A 24045-nucleotide genomic window follows, 5' to 3' on the forward strand; every position below is an offset into this window, starting at 1 on the left:
TATATATATCACATGGACATACTTATTAGTCGTAACCCCTGTAATAATATAGTAACTACTTAGTACACAATACATCCAATCAATATAACAATAATAACATAGACATATACTGAACAATATAAGAATGCAATTCAGGAATGTGTAATAGCTACCTGTAAAGATGTCGATGGGTACTCCATGAGCCTGATTCCCTAAGAGCTCCCATCATTCCCTTTCCCTTTGTTATATTCCAGCTCCCTTTTATATAGTTAGGTCCAATTAGGTAACATTGGGACTCTTGGATTGGTTAGTGGGTGTGTTCTGTACAATGACTATCAGTTGGCACACACCCTACTAGATTGGGATTGGTTAAGGTAATTTGATGGACCTCCCAACTAAATTTTATATAAGACTCTCTTGCTGGAATCTAAAATTAAGGGTCAACCAGAGGTCCAGCTGGGTTATCAACCCAACCCATCTGTTTGATTATGCATCCATCTTCGGCTTGATGGATTAATTGCCCCTTGAGGGTCCTACTGGTAACCAGTTTGTTATGGGAACTAGATCTTGTGTACTGGCATGTTCTATTATTTGTTTTGTTTATTGTTCCTTGGTTGAGGTTTCTTGATGACCACTGATAATACATCCCCCAGGTGATCCAGGTGGCCAGTACAAAGAAAAACAGGTTTCGACATTCCTGCACCTATACGCATACCTATGCATACATCTATGCATACCTCTATATATATATATATATATATACCTCTATATACATATACATATCTATTTACATATTCATAAACAATCTTGAGGTGCAACAAAACCAATATAAATATACTATAAGTGCACAACTTGTATGAAATGATCTGCATAGATTATAGATCTGCATAAACATAGGGCCAATCCCTCACATATATCACAGTCCAAAGAAAAGTGTGTACAGATATATGTTCAATCCAATAATGTACAAAACAAATAGACCTCCTAAAGAAAAGTTGCCCCATGAAGTGCAATCAGAGAAAAAAAAGCACTAACAAACAAAGGTCCAAAATGAGAGTCTGTTCCTCAGCTGCAGTAAATAGGACTAACAGGGTCAAGAACAGGGTCAAAAACAATCAGAGAGACGGCTACTCCCAGCCACCATTTTATCAGGAGAAATCAGGCAGTCTATTGCCAAGTAAAATGGCCCAAAAACCAGTACTGAACAAAATGGAATAGGGATCCACCCATCTCTTCCCTCACTCCATCCCAGGGATCCTATACCTTAGATCCAAAACTAAAAGACTCTTTCAGAGTTCCCTGAGACTTTATCTGACATATGATAGGAACTTGGTGGAGTTACAAAACTTCCAAGCCGCAACCTCACACTTGGAATTAATGGAAAGTGTTTGCCCAAGCCTAAATAATCTACATCAGAGACATCTTACCCCAGGTCTAAGCTTAGTCGATCAAAAGAAAAGTAATTTTATACCTAATTTAAAGCCTATACTACTCTGATGTAACAGAAATGCAAGACATATTTAAACTTTGGGACAGGCAACTACTCTGCATTGCCTTATTTGTAATACTCTGCTACACCCATGGGCACTTGTTGACAGCACAAATAAGTCACAAAAAATGTAAAAATGAAAAATTTCCACATGGCAGCAACTTCCTAACACAACTGGAAGATCTACACAAAGATTCAGTCAAATGCAGAGCCTTTAAAGGGTAGTGCTGAGCTGGCAAACAATACAGCTGCATGAAGATATAGCAGTGATGGCACAGAATGTGGCAATTCGATCTTTTTTTCCAAAGGACAGCTTGCTTGAATATATTGCATCTGCATTTGAAAACTGTAACAATTTAATTAAACACCAGATGGGCCTGTACCATAGCAAGCTCTCAGACTTCTATAATCATGTATAGGACCTCATTAATTTCTATTGTCCTCCCTTTTTTAGTTAATATTTAACCAGTTCATATACAGGGGGAAATGGGCAAAGAATTAACAAAGAATGAATTGAAAATATTGTCCCTATAATACAGAGCGTACTACAGACGCTCAGTGTACCCTGATGAGATTTTTTATTTTGGAGTCTGTAGACTAGTGTCATCAACTGGTTAACTTTCATTTAGAATTGCTTTTTTTTTAAAGCAAATGTTTTTGCTTCTCCAAGTACAAAATTTATTTTTGGATCTGTTAAAAAAGTATTAACATATGTTTATGAATTAATTATAACATGACCTCTTTCTTTTAGACAAAAACAACATTTCTCAAAATACATATTTTTGCTCTATTAAAAAGAAGGAGCCATAAAAAAACAAAATATTAACATATGCATAAAGCTGATTTATAAAAACTTAAAAACATATAAAGTAAAAAAAAATCCTAAAGCAAATTAGATTTTAAGTTCAGGTTTAATACACATTTTTAGGGAAAAAAAGCTTAGAGACCAGCTTTACACCTTATCTCTGAGAATGAATCGTACTGGTTACTGACTGGTCATTTAAAATGTTTGATAAGTTAAACTTTAGTTTTCCATTATATTTACTTTTTATTATGTCAATGGTGAGAATGAGACACAAGACTCATATATGTTATGTATTTAGTCAAGCTGCCCACCTTACCACCTAATAGATGAAGTGGAAATCTATAGGTTAAAATAGCCTGGCAACATTCTAATGAAAAAAAGGCCAGGACTGTGCACTCCAATAAATAGCGTCTATTTAACTACATGAGAATTTTCTGTCTGGTTGAAAATCTGGAGGCCAGGACATAGGGCAAACTGTGGGCTAGACAGAGTAGGTCTATATGGCAGCCATGGCTAGACAACCACTCATGAGGACAATTACCACCTGCCTACATACTACTGTGCAATTAATTATTTACGTCTCTGGCTTAACAAGAATTTCATACATGAAGAACATTGACATTTTTTCTCATCATTTACAGTTTACAGACTCTTATTGCCAAGTGACTGCAATCCTCAAGAGTATAATGTAACCTTATAACAAGAGGAAGCACGGATCTTATGATCTGAGAAACAGTTTTTACAGTATCCTTTGAGTAAGTACCCTTACTAGCATGATAATGCCATTGAAGGCCTAGTTAGTTAATACATGTTCTACCATGGGAAACAAGGCAGTGGTTAAGCAATAAATAACAGCATACAAAATATTAGGTAAAATGGCACACCATTATCATATATATGAACTGTGTGACCTTATCCAGTAATAAGCCAATTTGTCTTTCTTGAGTATTCTTTCTCACTAGATTGTACAAATACTTGTATTAAAAGGAGGAGTAATTATATATATATATATATATATATATGTGATTATAGGAACTTGGGATAAATGCATTATATACAATCACCTACCTAAATTATGGCATCCTGATAATTTGCATTTTTATTTACTATTACTTATTTTTAGCTAATATTTAACTAATGGCATGTGGATGTTAAGTATTTACTCATCTACTTGTCTTACTGGGGAACTGCGATTCCTCTAGAGGTTGCTAGGGCAATGAGTCATTTCTGCAACATAAGGCCAGCTTATGTTGCACCAATGTACGTTCTCCAAGGGTGGCATTCATCCGAATGGCCAGCAATGAAAAAGGCATTCTTCCCAATGACCACCATGTTAATATATTGTGAGTTATGGATATACTATATATAGCAGAGGTTCCCTGAGAACCTAAAAATTATTTCAAGGGTTCCCGTGTTAAAAAGGTTGACAAAAGCTGGTCCAAAGATTCAGGTGTAGTAGGCCACTTAGAAATGAAAGCCTGATGTCATTCAGGGGTCCGTCTTGACGGATCCATGAACCACTGATGGTGACCAACCGCTGTACAAGTCAATAGAGAAAAGCAAAGTGTGGTGCCACTTGCTCGTTCTCTCTTCTTACCTTCTCGATGTAAAAGAACGGCGCTGTGTGTACAGTGCCAGTTCATTCACCGGTCCCTCTATACTGCTATATTGCTGTTGTTTTTTTTACATTATTGGAGTATTTAGTGGATAATAATAAGGGTGTGTTTTATTGCTTTGGCATTTGTTTTTATGATTGATATTTGGTATGCAATTTAATGGATGGCAAGCAATAACACTGGGAATCCTTCAATGATACCAACATGAGTTGAGATATGAGGATATATTAGGTATGTATTTTCCAACCACCAATATTTGGACCATCTAATTTAAAGCAAATTTATCTATAGCTAGAAGCCAGAATAGTACAGTGTCTACAGTGATAGGTTACTATGAATGGTCATACCACACATCACAGCACACATAGACAACATTGGGGTAAATTTACTAGAAATATATTCATTTGGAAAAATTTAATTATTATTATCATACAACATGAAAAGTAAAATGTTAGGGGGTTGCAAAAGTGAGTATCCAGTATTTAAGGAGCCAGGGTAACTTAAACAAGGTTTAGTTACAGGATTCACCAACTATATACATGAGCATTGTCTGTAGTATTATCAGAGCAGAGCAGGACAGGAACCAACAACAACACCAATATAGATTGTCTTAGGGAGTAAACAACTAGAACAGTGACATCTACAGGCCAGATGGATGAATACCACAGAACCTGACATTTCCTGAAACATTCCCTGGTGGAGAATCTCTCAGGTCCATTGGCTTTATTGGCAGTAACTGATTCTCCTTCCGGGAATGTTTAAGTGAATGTCAGATGTACTACTCTAAAATAGACCCCCTACAGTCTTTTGTGCATACAATTTTTTGATTCCAGGATTGAGAGTCCTAGCAATAATGTGTCTAATCTTTTACCATTTCATCTAATTTTAGTCCCCAAACTCTGAACTTTGGTCATCTATAGACTGCAAAACTATCAAGCAAGCTAACTTGCTCTTTTTGTGTATCAGTGTGACAATAACTTTGGGGTTTATTTATAAAGCAATGAAGCTGATATTTACTGAAACATTCCCTTACGGAAAATCTCTCGGATCCATGTGCTTTAATGGCAGTACATGATTCTCCACCAAGGAATGTTTCAGTGAATGTCAGATTCACTACTTTATAAATAGACCCCACTTCACATCACTGTACAATTATATCATACTAAATTTAAAGTCAAATTTTTTTCTTAGGAAACAGTAACAACTAGCAAATGGTCACCCTGATGGGACTGTAAATGCAATAAATCAATATGCCAAATGGTAAAAAAAAATGGACAATCCCTTTTGCATGCAGAATTTAATAATATATATTTCAGATCATCATACACTGTGTGGATATGTTATTCCTGTGTTTTGTTGTCACTGTAATTTTGGCCCCTTGTAATTTCTTAGAACATCATTGTTGAAGCACTTCTCTAAAATTTAAAATTTGTCTATCCCACAACTCCCCTAATCCATTCCACATACATGCACCCAAGTTCATCATTTCAGCTCCCTGGATAGCACCATTTCATGTTAGGAGAATACTAATCTACTAGTGCAATGACAAAGGCGCTGGGCATCCAAAAATATGTGTCCATATCAGGCAGTGACAAGGACATACCAGGAAGAACACTGTTAGGAAACAAATAGAAGAAGATAGCAGACTGGGTTAAAGTATAATTTTAGATTATGATCAACTTTAAAATGTAGATAACAGTAAGATGGTCAAAATATTTAATTTAAATGAAAATAGAGTAGAAGAAGTAACCAAGATTAGGGATTCTTTTGTGATTTCTTGAAAAATTCCCAAGATTGAAACACAAGCATTTTCAATTAACTTTAATAAAGAAATAAAAATAGGTTTACTGCAACAAATGATTTACTTAATTTACAAAAAAAGAGTTAATATTCTGTTTTCTTAAAGCCTGATTCTAGCATGGTAAATGTATTTAAATGCTTTCTCCATCTGCTGTGAAGTATTCAGGCGTGATTCTTAAAAAAATAGTCACCATATCTTAAAAGAAGAATATGCATGATGGTCAAAAATCCATCCAAACGCCGAAGAGAGAAGGGAGGGTTAGGCCATATATCACTGGAGGTATGCAAGCTCATGTTCTGTGACAACAGGAGTCAATGTGATTGTGTGAATGGTGGTAGAGCAGTAAAATAAACTTGTTTAAACTTTTTATTGTATTTGGAATAAAGAATAAAGTTGTGTATGCTTTTAAATCAGTATAAGAAAAGTTTTGGTCTTTGAACGTGAAATAATAATTGTTCCTAAACTACTGGTATTTTTTAGGACACACATTTTTAATCTTTCTTTGGACTTAAAATTTAACTTTTAAATTTGGACTTCAATTGCTAACTCTCACGTAAACACTACTACTTGTAAAGTGTACTGCTTGAAGTGGTAAGTTTTTATTTATATTTTTGTTTTTGTTTAATTTATTACTAATATTTTGTGTTTCCTGTCAATCCTTCCCTCCGCAATCATTTTGTCATAATGTAACCACTTGTAACACCTACGGGAAAGGCAGTGGATGTCCAGAGGGGAGTCTTTGACATTCAGGCAGTGTTCGGACAAAGTCCTTTAGCACTTACAAGAAAAAGGCATAAATGTGCAGCCTTTCCCATGAATTGTGAATTAGAAAACTAGAACAGGTATTGGTCATGCCCTTTTTTTCTCCTCGCACCAGAATTACACCAGTTTCATTTTCATACCAGCAAAGAGATTAATAAGTAATGGTCTTTGAGGAGTATCAGATATAACAGAAATTCACTATAAACCTTTTGCACTGCGTGCTTTTTGATGGGCATCAGACAATAAAATTAGGTGAAGGAATTTCCCCAATTAAAACACAGCAGTAAAAATTTAAATATTCTAGTTAAGCATTCACATTTATGGCCGACCCTATAGGAAGTTTCCTCTTCAGAATGTCAAAAGGAAATATCCCAAACGTGGATTGCTCAGTGAGGGTTACAAGTGAACTACAAAAACTAGCATAAGTATTTAATATTTCTTATCCTTATTTATATCCCTAACCTGTCCCTGGCTGTAGATTTCAGCCCAATTATACTTAGCTGAGGATAGAAACAAAGAAAGTGGCTGTTCTGTATAATAACTTACTTGTAAAGATGTAACGAGCATCAGAAAAGTGACATTCACTGTGTAAACTGCTGTACAATAAATGGAATGCAGTTTTCTGACAATAAAGTAGCAGTGAATTCTGTTAGTGTATTTCTTCATGAAACATGTTTATGTTATAGTCTCCCAATTTTATGGCTAACATCGATCACCATAAGGTGCGTTTCCTGACAGTGGAATAACTACATTCAGTTAGAGTTGTCGCAGTGTGCCTTCCGTATCAAGACACATGCTGATTGTATCAAGTGCTGTTGACTGTCTTAGTGCTGCAAATAGACAAGATGATTACATTGTACTTTGAAGATATGATGTAACATTATTCTCATGGCAAGAAGCTGAAGGTCAAGGTTGTCAAAGTGGAGGGAAGATATGATATATATTGCACGCACTGTAACGTGATGAACATTATAAATGTAAACGGAATGCTTTCAGGATGATATACAAAATGATTCTTTGGCAAATCTAATTTAAATACAATTTGCATGGTTGTAAATAGCAAACATTTTGAATGCAAGATGTGTTCCATTTCATCAATCTATGAAGCTCATCTTCCTATTGAAGGAACAGTAAAAGCTGCTTTCATGATTAGTAAAATTAAAATGTAAAATAAACTTAGGCTCTGTAAATTAAATGCATAACAACTACTTACCAAATACTTCTCTCCAGGCTATTTTTAAATTTAAAAGACTATTTTGAACCTAAAGCCCTGTACAGGAGCTCAATATTTGTCGCTGGAAATGATTGTCAGTTATCATTTTTAGCAATAGTAGCAAAAAGCGAGTGTTTTAAAGACAGCGCTGTCCTGATCCATAGAAAAAGAAAAGGGGGGGGGGGGCGGAAGCAGGAATACTCCTGTTGTATCCTCCCCAAAAACAATGTCACTCATTTAGTGGTTTAGCACAGGGCATTAGTAAAACCCATCAGGGGGCCGCTGTACTGATGCTAGCTTTTCTCCTTGGATAGTCTCAGACATCAAAAATGTATAGGATTTCTACACATCTAGGACTATTTTTAAGGGCCATATCTACACTTATTTTTAAGGGCATATTCTGACACACTTGAGTATGCAGGAGACAAGGGGACATGAGAAATTAGATAGTCGTTTAAACAGAGGTAACTATAAGTTGTGGCTTAACTAAACCAGGCATGGGCAAACAATGGCCCGCGGGCCGTATATGGCCCAATCGTCATATTTCTGCGACTTTGGTGGTCCACAACTCTGGCCGGTGCCACCTCGAGCAGGGTCAGGAGAAGGACCTCGCTGGGCTGGCGCACCGGGCAGAGCTGCAGAACACATCCTCCGTTTGTTTCCCTGCTCCTGTCAGTGGGCGGGCTGTGTCCCTGAAACAATCCGCCCACTCTCCCACCGCATGCTCAGATCCATGATATGAGAGTGGGGGGGGGGGGTTATGTCTTGCCACCTACTTACCTCACGTGTTCAGTCCATAGCAGAAGAAGAAGCTTGTGGAATTAAGCTTGTGACGTTATTGTGGAATTAAAGAATTGAAGGATTGAAAGCTTAAAGTACGTTTATGAATGTTATCTCCCTTCTAGCGCTACATAATGAATATTTGCTTGAGTATTTTTTTAGTAAGTGTAGTAAATGATAGGCTGCTTTTTTATTATTGTGTGTTGCTTTAGGCCAGCCTATTAATTTGAATGCGTTCCCAAATGCACCCAAAAAAGGTGCATTCAGCATTTTTGGCACTTGTAAAGTTCTGGGAACATTCATTCAGTATGGCACCCAAATGCACAAATTTGTTCTGAATAGCACCCCTTGCACTTGTGATACTGTCCAGCACAATGCAAGCTAATGCACTGCTGCTCACTTCAATACTTGCTGATTGATATGCTTTGCAGCTCAGTACAATGTATGGCAATGCAACAACACAACACACCTGACTTGTGCAAATGAGCGAGACTTCAGTTGGAAAGAAAGGAAAACCCAGCATAATTTTAATTATTTAGTACAAGATAATGTATTGCACTCACAAGCACCAGTAGTATAAGCATATGTAGCAGCTGGGATTGCAGATGTCTGAATTTCTCTCTGTGACCAGTAGCAGAGACCCCTTGCAGGATGGGCACAGTCAGATATGAGAAAACCATGAGCCTGCAGGCAGCTGGCTCTCCAATGGTGTACTAGGAATACCTAACACCACCTCGGAGACAAAGGTGTGGATAATACTTTGGGGTGCATTAATAGGCTGCAAGTTACATGTTTCAGGCTATCACCCATTTCTCGAGCCCTTTGTAATAAATAAAATTGGGCTTGGTCTATGAACGTTTTCTTTTTTGTTTTAGTATCACTAGTAGATAATAAATTTCTATTTAAGAGCTGCAAGTATATTTTAATAACTGATGCATTGTTACATTGCATATGCTGCTATCTTCTTTCTTCTCTTCCGGGATCCAATATTTTGCCATTTTGATTGACTTGGATGTCCATTCCTGACAACCCCTGTTTCTTTAAAAGAAGATAATAATCAGGGAAGTAATTGTGTTTTAATGCAGAAGGAACATCCCCTATCCCTGCAATAATCAACCTGCTTGATCACAGATTTTTTTGTGAAACTATAGTTAGTCAGTAAATTTGTAATGCTCTCAGAATCATTGAAATTGTTGTCAAAGCAATGCTTAAAGCTCATTGACACAAGTTACAACATTATCTAATGTTTTGTAATATGACATTTTACCTTATTGTGTCATATTACAGCAAGCTAGTCAAATGGAGAAGAAAGTGGGAGCACAGAAGACCCTTATTCTTTAGGGAGCAGGAAGCATCAATCTTGCTATACATCTGTTGATGTAGAAACACATAAGAACTTCTGCTTATGTATTTATTTTATCAAATGTTCAATTTGACTTTCCCAGCTTTTTGATCTGTTTCCTTTAAACTCAAACTGTAGATTAGGTTTGTAAAAAGTTTCTTTAAATGACTTAAAACTCCTTTCATGCATCCAAAAAGGAACAAAGCCACATAAAAAACAAGTATTCAAGTTGGATGGTAAAATAATGGCCAAATCAGGCACAATTAGCGTTTCAGACTTTGAATAGCAAACTTTCGCCTCACAAATTCCATTCTGTACAAAGAGCAGCTTCCATTTCCAAGAATACCGACAGTTCATTTGCATTCTATTGTTTGCTGGCTATTTTCTGATTGCTGTTTTCCCATGTGAGCAAATGGCTGCTGCTGTTGAATAAACCATATTTTCCTAATGAATTTTCAGCCAATGATAATGTTTTTCTAAACTCCCTATAAGTATTCAAATAGAAAGCATCAGAGATAAATTGCACATCACTTTCCAGTCTTAAAGCAAAACAAAAAGTAACGATATTGCCACTTTAGGGACTCGTTGTGTTGCCTGCTGTCGCTATTATATGAATCATTTCAGTCCTACAGTTACCTATAAAATGATTCTTTTTTCTTTCTGGAAGTAAAGAAGATGCCTGGAGGAATACAAAAATGAAACACATCCTTAAAAATAGCTGATTTACTATTCCCTGGAAAGTGCAATATAAACCTGATCACTTTTTTTTATTGTCTATATCTTTTTATAGCATCAATTTTGAGCCAGGCTTTTAAATTTGCCGACAACCGAACTTTAGGATTAAAATTAATAATTTGCAAACAGTCTGGGTGCATTTTTTTCTTCTCAGTGGTATATATATATGACAGGTTTGTTTTGGAAAGCAGTTACAGTTATCAAAATCCTGATTAATGTTACTGTGTTTCTGCTTTTTTTTATATTGCTACATGAAAGGTATGGCTTGGAATAGAATATAACATAAGAAGGTAAAGACCAGTAAATTAAAACTTGTTTTTTTTAGAGATGAGCTCTAGGCGCAAATTAATGCAGCTCTGTAATCATTCATTTACAATTAAATGTGTTTTTAAATGCAGTGTAAGTATCTAAATTCGACCTAGTATCTGCTTTTTGCAGTCGGTCAGAAGGGCTCCAGTGTGAGAGCTTCTGATTTCACTGTCGTGGTACAGGATGACCTTAGTTTTTTAAGAAATGGGCTGAATGCTATCACACTAAGGATATCTGGAAATAAAAAAGTACAGTAGGGAAAATAGCTGTAATAAACATGCATGTTGCAGCAAAAACTGATTTATTTTCTTTTATTTTTTAATGTTCTATTTATTTTTATGTTGTACAAAAGAAATAGTTTTCCAAGCCTGTATTTCTTTAGTGAATCAACCCCAATAGTTTTTATGGAGACGAGTAATGAAATTGTATACTATATCGTTGGCTGGTTGTTTAATGCAGTGCTTTATTAATTTCTCTTAGCTTTCCTCACCATAACCTGTCTGTTTATACTTTCGTATTGCTCCAAAGCCTTGCTCTATGGAAGTATTGATTTCCATGCACAGCATTGCTGGTGGCCAAAAATCCCGAAACAGCTGTGTTTTGTGTATTATAAATGTCTCTACAAAACTAGGCTGTTTCTGTGTTGTAAACCAGGTGTTCAGCAAGTACAACTGGCCAATGGGCGGGATTTGCCTGGCTCTGCTCGTTAGGCTAAAAGGGGCAAATAAAGGTTTATATTGTAAGTGAGTAAAGTAGATATCTTCTGCTGTAAAAAGAAGAACTGGTTGTGTGCCAGGCTTTTTAGTTTCTTTTGGCCCACCTCACCATAACGTTTCTGGATATACTTTCTAATGTGACAATTAGGGCAAGGGGTTTCCTGTATTTGGTATAGGTTTGAAATGCACCACAAATGCAGGTCATCAAATCCCTTTGACTTTCATTGAGCAGCACATTTGGCAAGTTAGATCCTGTATTTGACCTGCTTTGTGTTTTACAGCATTTATGTGGACGCACCAAGTCCTACTGAGGTGTTTTGAGTTGTGGGCAAAACAGGAGGAATGCAACCTTTTTTTATCAAATGTTGTGTTTGACAGCATTTGCGTTTGAATAGCTATTGAAACACAAATGTGTTTGCTATTCAAACGTAAATGTATTTGAATAGCAAACACATCATTTGAAAAGAATGCCTGTGGACAAATATCCTAAGCAACATGTTACCATAAAACATCTGCTAACAGTAAAAACGCAATATAATATTTTAGGTATTTTACAGATATTATAAAAACATACATAGACAGTTATGGATCTTATTAGTGAGTCTTCAATATAAAAGTATCATACACCATCTTGAATAATAAAATATTTCTAAAATATCAAATATATATATTATATATATATATATATATATATATGCCATTTCCAGAAATTGTGATAAAACCCCGCTGCAATAAAAACGCCACCATGTGCAGGTGCTTGCACAAAGCAGTTCCGAACCACTCCGAGTTCAATGGGTTTACTGCGTTTACACTGCGGTTTACACTGCGGTTTACACTGCGGTTACTCCCAAGTCTGAAAGCAGCCTTAAGGTTCTACTACAGTAAGTATACATTCAGGATTAGTTTAACATTCCCTGACCTTCTTTTAAGCTGCAGTATGTTATATATATATATATATATATATATATATATATATATAATACACGGTCAAATTCTTGTTGAAGCAATGTGATACCATACCTGTATGTACTGAGCAAAAGGCAATTCCATGTCAGCTACTTCTCTAAAACATTCCTAGGATAATATGTATAACTTACACACTTAGTCAACTATACACAAAAAAATATTGTGGTAAAATGGTATTTCAGAATTAATAATACCATCTTTTGTACATATATGTTATATTTTACTGAAAATACAAATCACAAATAAAAAACACAGAGACCAAAAGTTCAGTCAAAGGTATTTTTTTCAAATTAACTACAGATTCATAAATATAAAGCTTTTAGAATTTCATTAACTTGTAAAGCTGAACTCCAGCCATACAAGCATCATTTTCCTATCTTTTGATTTTCCTTAATGTTTCACAGTGATCCTAGTATTCCTGTTGTACTTCGTGCTCTGTTCTGCAACCACCACTCACTGTATTCTGTTCAAGGCACTTTCTCTGTGACTACTAATGTTATCCAATTTCCCCATCTGAGCCATTTCTGTCTATCACCTATTCAAGATATTCAATAAATTCAAGGTTACTTATTTGTGGGTGTTGCTTTAGGTGGACACAGTGATTATTATTATCTTGTATTTATATAGCAAAAAAACAGCACTTTACAAGGGTAAAATCATGGAAAAATCAAGGGTAAAATCATGGAAAAACCCTCGGAAGGGTTCACAATCTAATATCCCTACCATAGTCACATGCTAGTAACAGATTCTTAGACAATTTTTTTAAGGGAAGCAAGTTAATCTAACTGTATAATTTGGGGATATGGAAGCGAATGGCAGTGCCTGCGCAAACCCATACAGAACATACAAACTCAAAGCAGTTAGTGTCCCGGTCAAGATACTGAGTACTGAGGACTGAGTATTTCAAAGACAAGAGTGTTAGGCACATTGGGGTGACAGGGCTACTAGGGGGCGCTAAGACTTGCACAGAAGTGGTGTGAGCCATGTGAAGGGCCAAGGCCAAGAGCCTCTAGTGGTGAGGATGTTGCGCTGCTGGTTAATGCCAGGTTGCAGTCCTTGGGCATACCAGGGTGGGAAGAATGATACAAGGTACCAAATCACTAAGCAGTAGAATTGTCAAGGAAGGCCGGGGACAAGACAGACAGCAAGCAAGAGAGGTCTTGTCACAAGCCAGGGGTAAAATACTAGGGATGCAGGAAATAGACACCAGCGACACAGGGGCCACAGTAGACACACAGTGGGGAAGAGGTAAGTGTGACAACCACTAAGCCAACTGTGCCACTCATTATCATCAGCAGTAATGTACAATTGTAAGCATTCTTACAACCTTCTAATGTAGCAGTATGTTGGGGAAGGAGCGTTGATAGGTGTTGTGGAGAAATACCCATTGAATTAGCGGAGTTCAAGGGTAGTAATGGATTTTTTTCGTCTGCCCAGGCTCTATGTCTAAATGAGAGTTTGGTTTAAATATTAATGTTTACCCCCCCCCCCATTAAAACAGGTACTCTACCTTAGCGGGGATCCCTAGCATGATGAACGGGGCACTGGGAAAGTTGGACATTCACTAGTGATTCTGATGTAAAAACCCTTGTTTTCCAGGACCAAGATCTAGAAAAACATCTCTAGTCTAGAACAACAAAAATTAGATTCTGTAAAAGAAACAATGCAGTAAAATTTTTGTGGTTTTTGCTAATACTAACAAAGTAGTTTAGGCAATATAAACTTTTGACACATGAGGCCCATACTCCAGCATGTGGGCTAAGATAATACTAGAAAGGTTTGTCTATGTTCATAACTGTATAGTGGGGAAGCACAGAGAGAGAATTTTACATTGCTTAAGATCCAAGCAAATATCCAAAGCTATGGGCTTTCTTTAGTAGCCTGATACAGCAGAATTCTGAATTGGCCATATTAGCTAATTTACACTACTGAACAGCAGAAAATTACAACAGAAGGAGAATAACAAAAATAAAGCCCCAAGATACAGAAGAGATTATGCAGGAATTAAAAAACGATGAACAGTGAGACAGATGCAGGATGTACTGGCATGTTTGTATTGGATCCTTTCTCTGAATATTTTTGTGACAAACAGCATCAACTAGCCTGAGGCTTTACTGACACATTTGACTTACAGTTCTTCCTATGCATTTTTCTGCAAGTGAAATAATGAAATTAAATTGTGCATTTGGTATTCTAGCAACATAATTGTTTATGGTAATATATGGGAATTGTCATCAGGTTTCAGCTTTCTGGACTCAAAATTTGCAAAGTAATATTGGTGTAACAATCAGTAACACTTTGCTAATTTGTGTATTTCGCATAGAATGGGCTTTTTTCTTACTCATTTTTTTTATCCATTTGGTGTTATACTCGGCATGGTGTCTAACACTTGCAGCCCCACAGTCTAAGGATTTGAAGCTATCTTCATGTAATTTGTATGTTAAAATTACATGTGTGTGTTTGGGTTTCCCCAAGACAATCTGGATTGTGCTCACTATAAAACATATTCGTAGATTAATTACCTTCCCCTAAAACTGTCTGTAGACTGTTAATGTTAATGACATGTAACTATGGTAGGGATATTAGATTGTGAGTTAGGCTAATAGGCAGTGACATGACTAAGGGACACGAAAAAGTGCTGTGGAGGATGTCAGTGCTAAAAAAATGCATAAAAAATGATAAACAGCAATGTACATTAAGATGGCTCTTTTCATATTTTCTTACAAATGTCACCCAGTATGAACACATTTTTATAATAGAATCCGCAAATGTGTGAGTCTCTGGTGAGAATATATTCCTAAAATATCAATTGAATTAGATTGACTTGGATTAGGAACCCAACTCTTTAAAGGTAAAATCTACACCTGGCAGAATGAATCAGAAATAAAACATTAAATGCTTTATCAGTACTATAATTTGTTTTTTTAAATTATTGGTCAATTTTACTCCCACTTTTGCTGTGATACACCGATATATACACCGATACAATATTTTCTTGTCAATATATGTTCATGTGGATGCATTGATTTTTTTTTTCAGGATAAATACATTTTCTGCAGCTACAGAAAACTGCCCTCAAACAAACAATGTGGAAGCTGAATTATATTATAACAAAAAACTAACTCTATTCAATTGTGATACATACAAGAGGTCAATGGTCCATTACAATGCATCCCCAGATGCAGACATAATTCCTCCAATGTATTTCACCCTCTTGGCATAATATTGCAGATATACACAGAAGTCTATCTGTTGATCCTTCCAAAAGGCAAATTTTCCCTAAAACATCTTCTAACATCTGTGAACCATCAACGCCCCTATTCAATGGAGATGTGGATGAGGAGGTGTTTTAGGTGAGAAGCCTAGGATGACAGTACTGCTCCTGAAGAGATACAGTTTAATGAGATACTTGTTGTCACATTAAGAAAGTTATTACTGAAAGTATCACTAGCGGAAAATAAAGCCCTGGTAAATTATTATAATGTTAAACAATTGAATACACAAAACTGCCTGTGCCCACAGTTGATTGTAATTGTTAAAAAATGGCTTTCATACTCTCACTTTAAATAACTAGTCCACCAATTTTTTTTTAGTTTTTAGTGGATACTGGGGACCTCAACCAACTGATTGTTCCTTATATCTCTTGCACTTGAGTCTTGAGCCTGCACACCTCCTGTGTCTATAACCCTGCACAACAATGATTTTGCTACTGGGAATAACACATGTGATTTACATGATATCGAGTGTGCTGATTCCAAATCTGAGTCAGAATCAGAATTTGCCTATCACATACAGATTTTAAGTTATAGGCGTGCTATAGCTTTACAAATGGTCGGTAATTGGGTAATGTATTTTTACATGGGAACATTATACAAGTTGCAGCTACCACTATGCCTGCCGCCGCCTCAGCTGAATCACGCCCCCTGGTGGCATGCCATGTTCCAGCAGCGGCTGGGCATGTTTGGGCAAGTCAGTGAGCTGTTGTCAGAAATAGGTATATAAGGCGAGATGGACCAAGGGCTTGTCTCTAGTGTAAAGCCATCTTATTGCATAGTACAGCTAGGCCATAATGAGTCTGTTTTGAGCTAAAGATGAGTAGGCACAGCTGTGTCAAAAAACTGGACAATTTTTGTTACATTTGTGGCAAATATACCCCATGTGATCATGCAAGAACCTAACCAAGAGGGTGAGATTTGCTTCCAAGTATTACTTTGGATGTGAAGTTGGGAATCAGAATAAAAGCTGGGCACCTCATATCTGCTGTCAGGTGTGTTACGTTGGCCTAACACAATGGTTGAATGCAAAAAAGTAATAAAATGTCTTTTGCTACACACATGGTTTGACGAGCCAAAAGACCATCACTCATACTGCTACTTCTGTATGAGTAAAATTGCTGGGATTTCGAAGAAGAATAATTAAAAAATCGTATATCCTGATTGTGAATCTGCTCTGAAGCCAGTGCCACATGATGCAGAGGATCCAGTGCCAGTCCCTCCTACATCTGTTGTTACTGACAGTGACATGCCAGATGAGGAACAGGAGGATGATGTCGAAGTTAATGAATGCTATGAACCCCAATTTGAAGAGGGTAAGCCACATTTTATAAACCAGATTTAAAAAAATCAGATTTAGATGATCTAGTAAGGAACCTGTCTTTGTCAAAATAGAAGTCTGTTTGACTCCAGATTAAAGGAGTGGAATTTGCTACAAAAAGAAATGACAACTTCACACTTTCGTGATTGTAAACAAAGTTTGCAGGTTATTACAAGCTGGAAAACGACATTTGCTTCTGTACCGACGTGAGTGGTCTGATGATTGAGTTAGGTTGCAAATACATATCAGAGCAGTGGCGTTCTTAAACTCGAGCAAAGCAAATTTGCTGCATAAAGGTAACGAAAAACCTTCTGTTCCTCTTGCTCATGCTGAGGGAATGAAAGAGACATACAAATCCATGGAGGTTGAAATTGATTAACTATTCAGAACACAAGTGGAACCTTTGTGGTGACCTGAAGGTGGTGGCACTCCTTCTTGGCCTGCAATTGGGATATACAAAATTTATATGTGCTTTCTGTGCCTGTGGAACAGTTGTGATGACAGCAAAAAATCACTCATAGACCCACCTTCCGCCACTTCATATTAAACTTGGATTAATGAAAAACCTTGTCGTTGCAATGGATCCTGATGGTATGGGTTTTCAGTATCTGAAGGACAAGTTTGGAAAAGTTATAACAGATGCTTAACTGAAAGCAGGAACTTTTGTTGGTCCCCAAATCCGCAATTTATTGCGTGATGCTACATTCAGAGACAAACTCAACCCACTTGAACTTGCTGTTTGGGATTCATTTGTGCTAGTTGCACAAAACTTTCTGGGCAACCAGCGAGCTGAAAACCATGCTGAACTTGTGAACAACATACTAACAGCATACCATCAACTTGGCTGCCGAATGTCACCTAAAATGAATTTCTTACATTCCCATCTGGACTTTTTCCCACAAAATTTGGGTGATGTGAGTGATAAACAAGGGAAGAGGTTCCACTGGGACATTTCTGTTATGGAAACAAGATATCAAGGCCGGTGCAACCCCAACTTGATGGGCGACTACTGCTGGTTTCTGCAACGGGAGACAGCGGAGAGCCACAAACGCAAAAGCAAGTGCCTGAAACACTTCTGAAGTGTACATGTGTGTTGAACAAGGAACAAGGTGAATTATGTATAATTGTATATGTTGTTGTAACATAAAACTACATTTTTGTATTGTCATGAAACTATGAGGCAAAAGTTATTTATGCATAGAGATTACTTAGTAACTGCGGAACGAGAGAATGTAGCTAATCACGTCTATATGCGTAATTAACTTAAGATCCTGTCATCCTAGGCAGAATCGGACTTCAGATTCGGATTCAGCGCACTTGATTGTGGGACACATGGATTAGACCAAGTAGCAGACAATATTTTTTTGTGATGCATGGTAATCAGAGTCTGTAATCACTGGTTCCCATTTCCTGTTTCTCATTGTTGTGGGATATGGAGAAAACAATAGTATGCTTTGTAATTTTAAAAATATATGAGAACACACAAAACTCCTAGGTGGACAGTTAGGAATTGCAGAAAGGAAAACTTGCTGTTGGTGTATGCATTAGATATAAAAAGCAATAAAAATGCACAGACAAACCATTTATTTGTTTTTAGAGAGGAAGTAATCTTAAAAATGAATTAATGATTTAGGGACTATCTAGTTTTCTAATATAAAAAGCAATAGTCACCGTCTACATAGTATGCTCTGCCTATAAGTAAATATCAGTGGTGAATTGAATTGGTACCCTGAATGTACTTAGTCTCTTATCCTTTGGTATATTACAGCTTTAAAACAACGTAGGCTGTTAAAGAATGTGTATGATCAGTGACACTACTTGTAAAAACTATTATTTTAGTGTCTCAGTTATTCTACAATTGTACCGAGGAGCTCATGAATATATCAGTTCATTACACAAGATGGCTGCCTCCACTTGTCTAGGTGAGGGATACACTTTAATCTTTAGTTCTGTTCTGTTTCATAGTAAAACTTTTTGTGAGCAATTCCCCAGGCTGTTGTATTTCTCTTGTTAAAAGCAATATGATGTTATAGAGCACATTGTGAGCTGCTAGACTGATTTTGTTCTTGCTGGTCTATTTCAGATGTTCCCCATGGTAAAATATTTCAGTGATTGACAGTTAGATTAAAGTAAGGATGTTACATGGCTTCAACAAGATGGCTGAACGGCTATAAAAAAAAAAAATCTGAAATCTCTGTGTCGTAACTGCTTTCTCCCACTAGCCAAAAACAGGACTTTCCAAAGCTGTTTATGTCTCGTATGTCAGATTAATTGAGAATATCGACATGGTCATTCCTTGTTGAAGTGGCATAGCTTTAGCAGTTCCTTGTATAGTGCTAAGCCCTAAAGCACTGTCTGCCTAATTGCTCCAGTGCTTCAGTGTTCACCGTCCTCTCAGAAACTCACTGCTAATCAATAGACACATACCTTTAACCCAAAAAGACTGTTCAGCTCTCAGTTTTAAAGATAAACCGCAGACATGTAAATACCAAATTACCAATAAATCAAAAGATATATTCTTCTCGAAAAAAGAAACTAGAATCTTCTCTCTTGATGTTAGCCTTCTGTAATCCCTTGCAGGGGAGAATTTACACCGAAAAATGAAATCTTTACCTGGAGGAGCTAATCAGAGTTCTGTTGCATTTCACATACTGCCAGTCACCAGTCAAACTTAAAGGTTAAAAGTGCAAAATGATGAATGCATTAGTAACACATGAATTTATTTCAATAATACACTATTACTATGTTAGGAGTTGTATATCCGACAAGCTATCCTGTGCAGCGTGCTATTGCAGTATCAAACGCTATTTATTCTGTACAATGATGACACTTGCAGCAGCAAGGAGAACTAAGGAATAGCAGCAGTCCCTGCTTCCCTTTAGCAGTGCAGCCAAAGAAGGTAAGCCCTGGAGCCGATAAGGTGGAGGAGTAGGAGGACGGTCAAGAAGAAAGGGGAGGCGTGGAAAAAGGCTGGGAACTGAAGGGTTAAAAAGGGAAAGGAAAAGGAACAGGAGGAACAGTCCCGAAGGAGTAGGGCAACAAGAAAGATTCCTGCCCGCTACTTTTTTGTCGGTGATTCTCAGGGTATTGGGGGGGGGGGGGATGGGGTCCTGGTGTTGTGTTGATGTGTGTTGGTGGTAATGTAAAGTGATTGGGGGACCCGTCAGTGGTATGAGTTGTTTTTGGGGTAAGAAAATGGTTGTGGCTAAAACAGATGTTGGGGAGCTGCAGTTGGATGATATCTGCACCTGAGGCAGGGTAGTGCGCCTAGAGGGCCAAAAATATCAATCCACTGCAATCAAGTTGGTCTGGAAATTTTAGGTCTTTGGGTCTTCCAGGATCAGCAACTGGAAGTGTATTGCAAAGATATATGGGCAACATAATGACATTAAAAGAGAGAAAAATTGTAACTATTTGTTGGGTTGGTTTGTTTTATATGTGGGAATTGTATGTTCAAATTAAAGTTTTATATGGTATAATAAAACTGCTGCATCAGCCATATTGTTCCAAAGAAATAGTTGTATGTGTGGTTGTTGGGGTTGAAGGGACCAGAGAGGTGATTGGGCAGTCGTGGGAGGAAAAAAGGAAAGGGGACCTCTGAGCTACATCCCCGGTGCACACTCTGAGGCTGTGCACAGCTGAAGGGGATTTTAGGGGCAGATTAGTTCCAGACTCAAGGCTGTCATTGGCTGCTAGGGCTTTATAGCCTCTCTGCTCATAGTCCCCAGTGCCTGTAGCTGGGCTGACTTGCTGCTGGTGTAAGATTTCTTAAGATTTACTGTTACTAACCTTGCTTGCTTGTTTCTGACCCTGCGAGTGTATGCTGCCTGGACTGACCTTTTCCTTTGACCCAAACTTTGCTTTGTGTCCTGCTCTTGTATACCTCGACTGGTGGACAAATTACCTGTGAATGACCAGGCTCTGTATTCTGGACTTGTCTCTGCTGCAATCTTGGTACTGGATCATCTGTGTGTTTCTAGTCCTCTGTCAGTCACTTACCAGGCACCATCCCTTGTGCACAGAAGTCCTGGGGGCAACCGTGTGCAGGGACGGCACAACTAGCCTCCCGAGGCTGAGCGGGGCTTGCTATAGTCAAAGAGTGCAGCGTTAGGTTAGGGGACTGGTATCTGGCAAATACTTTTGTTTGACCTGGGCCTTACATGCTATTATTTAAAACTCAGGAATAAAAGAATGTATTATAAATTACTGAAAAATAAAGTAACAATTATCGCAAAGAGCTTTTTTATGTAGAGGTGAATGAGACAAATATTAAGGGGAATCTTCCTCGACCATGTATTATAAATTGCAGTGAATGATTACCACCTGTGAATGTATGTGAATGTCACTCTCACTACTTCATAAACATGCCCGGGTACATATTGTGTTGGGCTAACCCTCAAAAACTAAATGTTTATATACGGTAGGAAAACAAGACTCCTAACTTTATAAAATAGGAACCATTTGTGTAAAGAAACAGAATCAGACATTAATGAATACCTAAAATGTTAAACAGAAGACAGAAGTCTTTTAAATAAATAATTCAAAAAATGTTTTATTAAAACCTTTTATATTTTTATTTTATGTATTTTTTGTTTATGTATATTTTATGTATTTTTAAAAAGATAAACATTTTCAGAAGGTTACTTCACTAAAGGGATTTCACATAACAGATCAGCTTGTAATGTGCTGATGATCCTAAATAGGCTGATACATAATTTACGCCAATAAAAAATGTTATACTAAAATTGACCTAAAGTCTGAAACGTCTGAAAAAAAATTACACTATAAAAATGTGATCAAAATTATCAAAATTCCAACGTTAAAATGATAAAAGCAACTACAGCACGTTAGTCTTCCACTATAATGTTGCAGAACTATTAGACAAAATTATATTTAGGATCCTTATTGTGTTAGGATTTCAAGAAATGTACTGCTTTAAAACAACAAATTGATGTAGCTTAGATGTAGACACACATGTAGAAAATAAATTCATTACAATTTACCAAAAGATTTGTTTACGCAATTAGTCGTGTAAAGATCCACTTCAATTATCTGTTAAGTGAAAACAAAATGAAATATGTAAACTGATGTGATTGGACAATTTAAATAAATGTTCACACAACTGATAGTGGCAAGAGTTTTAACTTCTTCCATAAATCAGCCCAATTGTATCTGCACATGTACAAGTTTTATCTGTATTAAGGGTTCATAAAGCAATTCAGAATTGTATGATGCATAAGGGGATGCTTGTGCGATTAGACAACAGAATGACAGTTCTGTGCTGACTAATGTTACTGTTACAGATTCCATCCGCCAACTGGTCATTTGGTTCAGTTCTTCAGGAATGCGACACCTTTGGTTAATTCCACATACTTACAACTAGGTTTCACTGTCTCATAGGACCCTCATCTTTTAGTAAGTTGATGAACACAATTTAGGTTATCAATGTGTGGGTAGAGCATCCAGTCTCTACCCACAGCCAGAGATTGGGTGTCAGGGACACCAAGAAGATAACTGAGATACTGTCATATCAGCCAACTGCCTAGGGTTGGCTGACGAGAAAAGAACAAAAACAGAGTAAAGAGTGTTGGTGAGGGTGAGCTGGGTGCCTCAGGTGTGCGTTGGTGGGGTGAGGCAAACAGAAACAAGAGGATAGTGAATCCCCTTGAATACATATGGACTAAAAGATGGGAAGGGAAACTGGATGGCAAGTGAGTGTAGAAGAAGAGATAAAGGGTGGATTTTGATAAGGTATGAATGCAAGGGAGAGCTGTCTAAAGTAAGATCACAAGATGGTGTGGATGCTGGATGGCAAGTGAATACAGAAAGGGGATGAGATGTGGAGTTGGTGGTCAGAAGAGTATAGAGTAAAAGGAGTATGGGAGGAGGTGAGAGGTGGAGCTACATAGCAGGTGTGTGTAGGGTCGTATGTGCAGCTGGCAGGAAAGATATGAGGAGTGAACCTGGATTGGCAGGAGGAAATGTAGGGTGTAGCTTGAAGGCAGGTGTGTGCAGAGAGCTGAGAGGTGTGTAGGGGAAAGGCAGATCACTAGCAAAGACATTGGAAGTCAGGTAATCAGCTTTGGTTCCCATAGCCGAATGTTTGGGAGTGGATGAACAGTAGGTATGTTCATTTAAGGAGGTGATTGATAAGCAGAATTATTGGGCTCTACAGGAGAAACATTTTTTCCATTGTTTCCTTTAAAAAACTATGGAATTTTCAATGTCGAATAAGGCCCTTATATTTGACTGCAATCTCACACACTTCCGATAGTAGCTCATTTGGCAAAGTTAACTAAGTTAACTAGGCTGAAGACTAAAAGGGGCATGGGCGGACCAACAAAACAGGAGGATGTTTGGGGGGGAGTTAGTGCAGGGCAGGTGGGTGGAGAGGCAAAGTGTCCCACTGAGAAGTCAAACAGGGGAGAGTAGATGGTAAATCAACTTTATTAAAATCAGGAAAGGAAATTAAGGATTACGGGATTACGTTGTATGGCAAGTAAATGTAAGAGGAGGAGGATGTGGAGTTAAGGGGAGTTGGAAGGTTGGCACACTGTCCGATATGTAGCAAAAAGGCATGGGGAATAGAGATGGATGTTAGTTGTATGTGGGATGGAGATAAGGGGTGGAATTGGATGGCAGGTTAGTGTCACCTTGTTTCCTCACACCCAATTTCCTTAACCTAGAATTCTCCTAATACCTTTTTCCTCTTCCATGTTAAAAACTTTCTCCCTCCTCCAGGATATTATACTGCCCACACCCAGGCTTCTTATACAACCTCAGTAATCCATCTTTTCCTCACACCAAAAATGTATATTATGTTAAACCACGCCCATTCTCATGGTATGCACCTCCCTGGTGAACCATCATATTACCCTGCACTCCCTGGCAATGCTCTTTCTTCCAATGCACCAAACCCTAAATCCATGATTTTGTGCC

The sequence above is a fragment of the Pyxicephalus adspersus genome, chromosome 5 (genome assembly GCF_032062135.1).
Source record: "Pyxicephalus adspersus chromosome 5, UCB_Pads_2.0, whole genome shotgun sequence".
Lineage (NCBI taxonomy): Eukaryota > Metazoa > Chordata > Amphibia > Anura > Pyxicephalidae > Pyxicephalus > Pyxicephalus adspersus.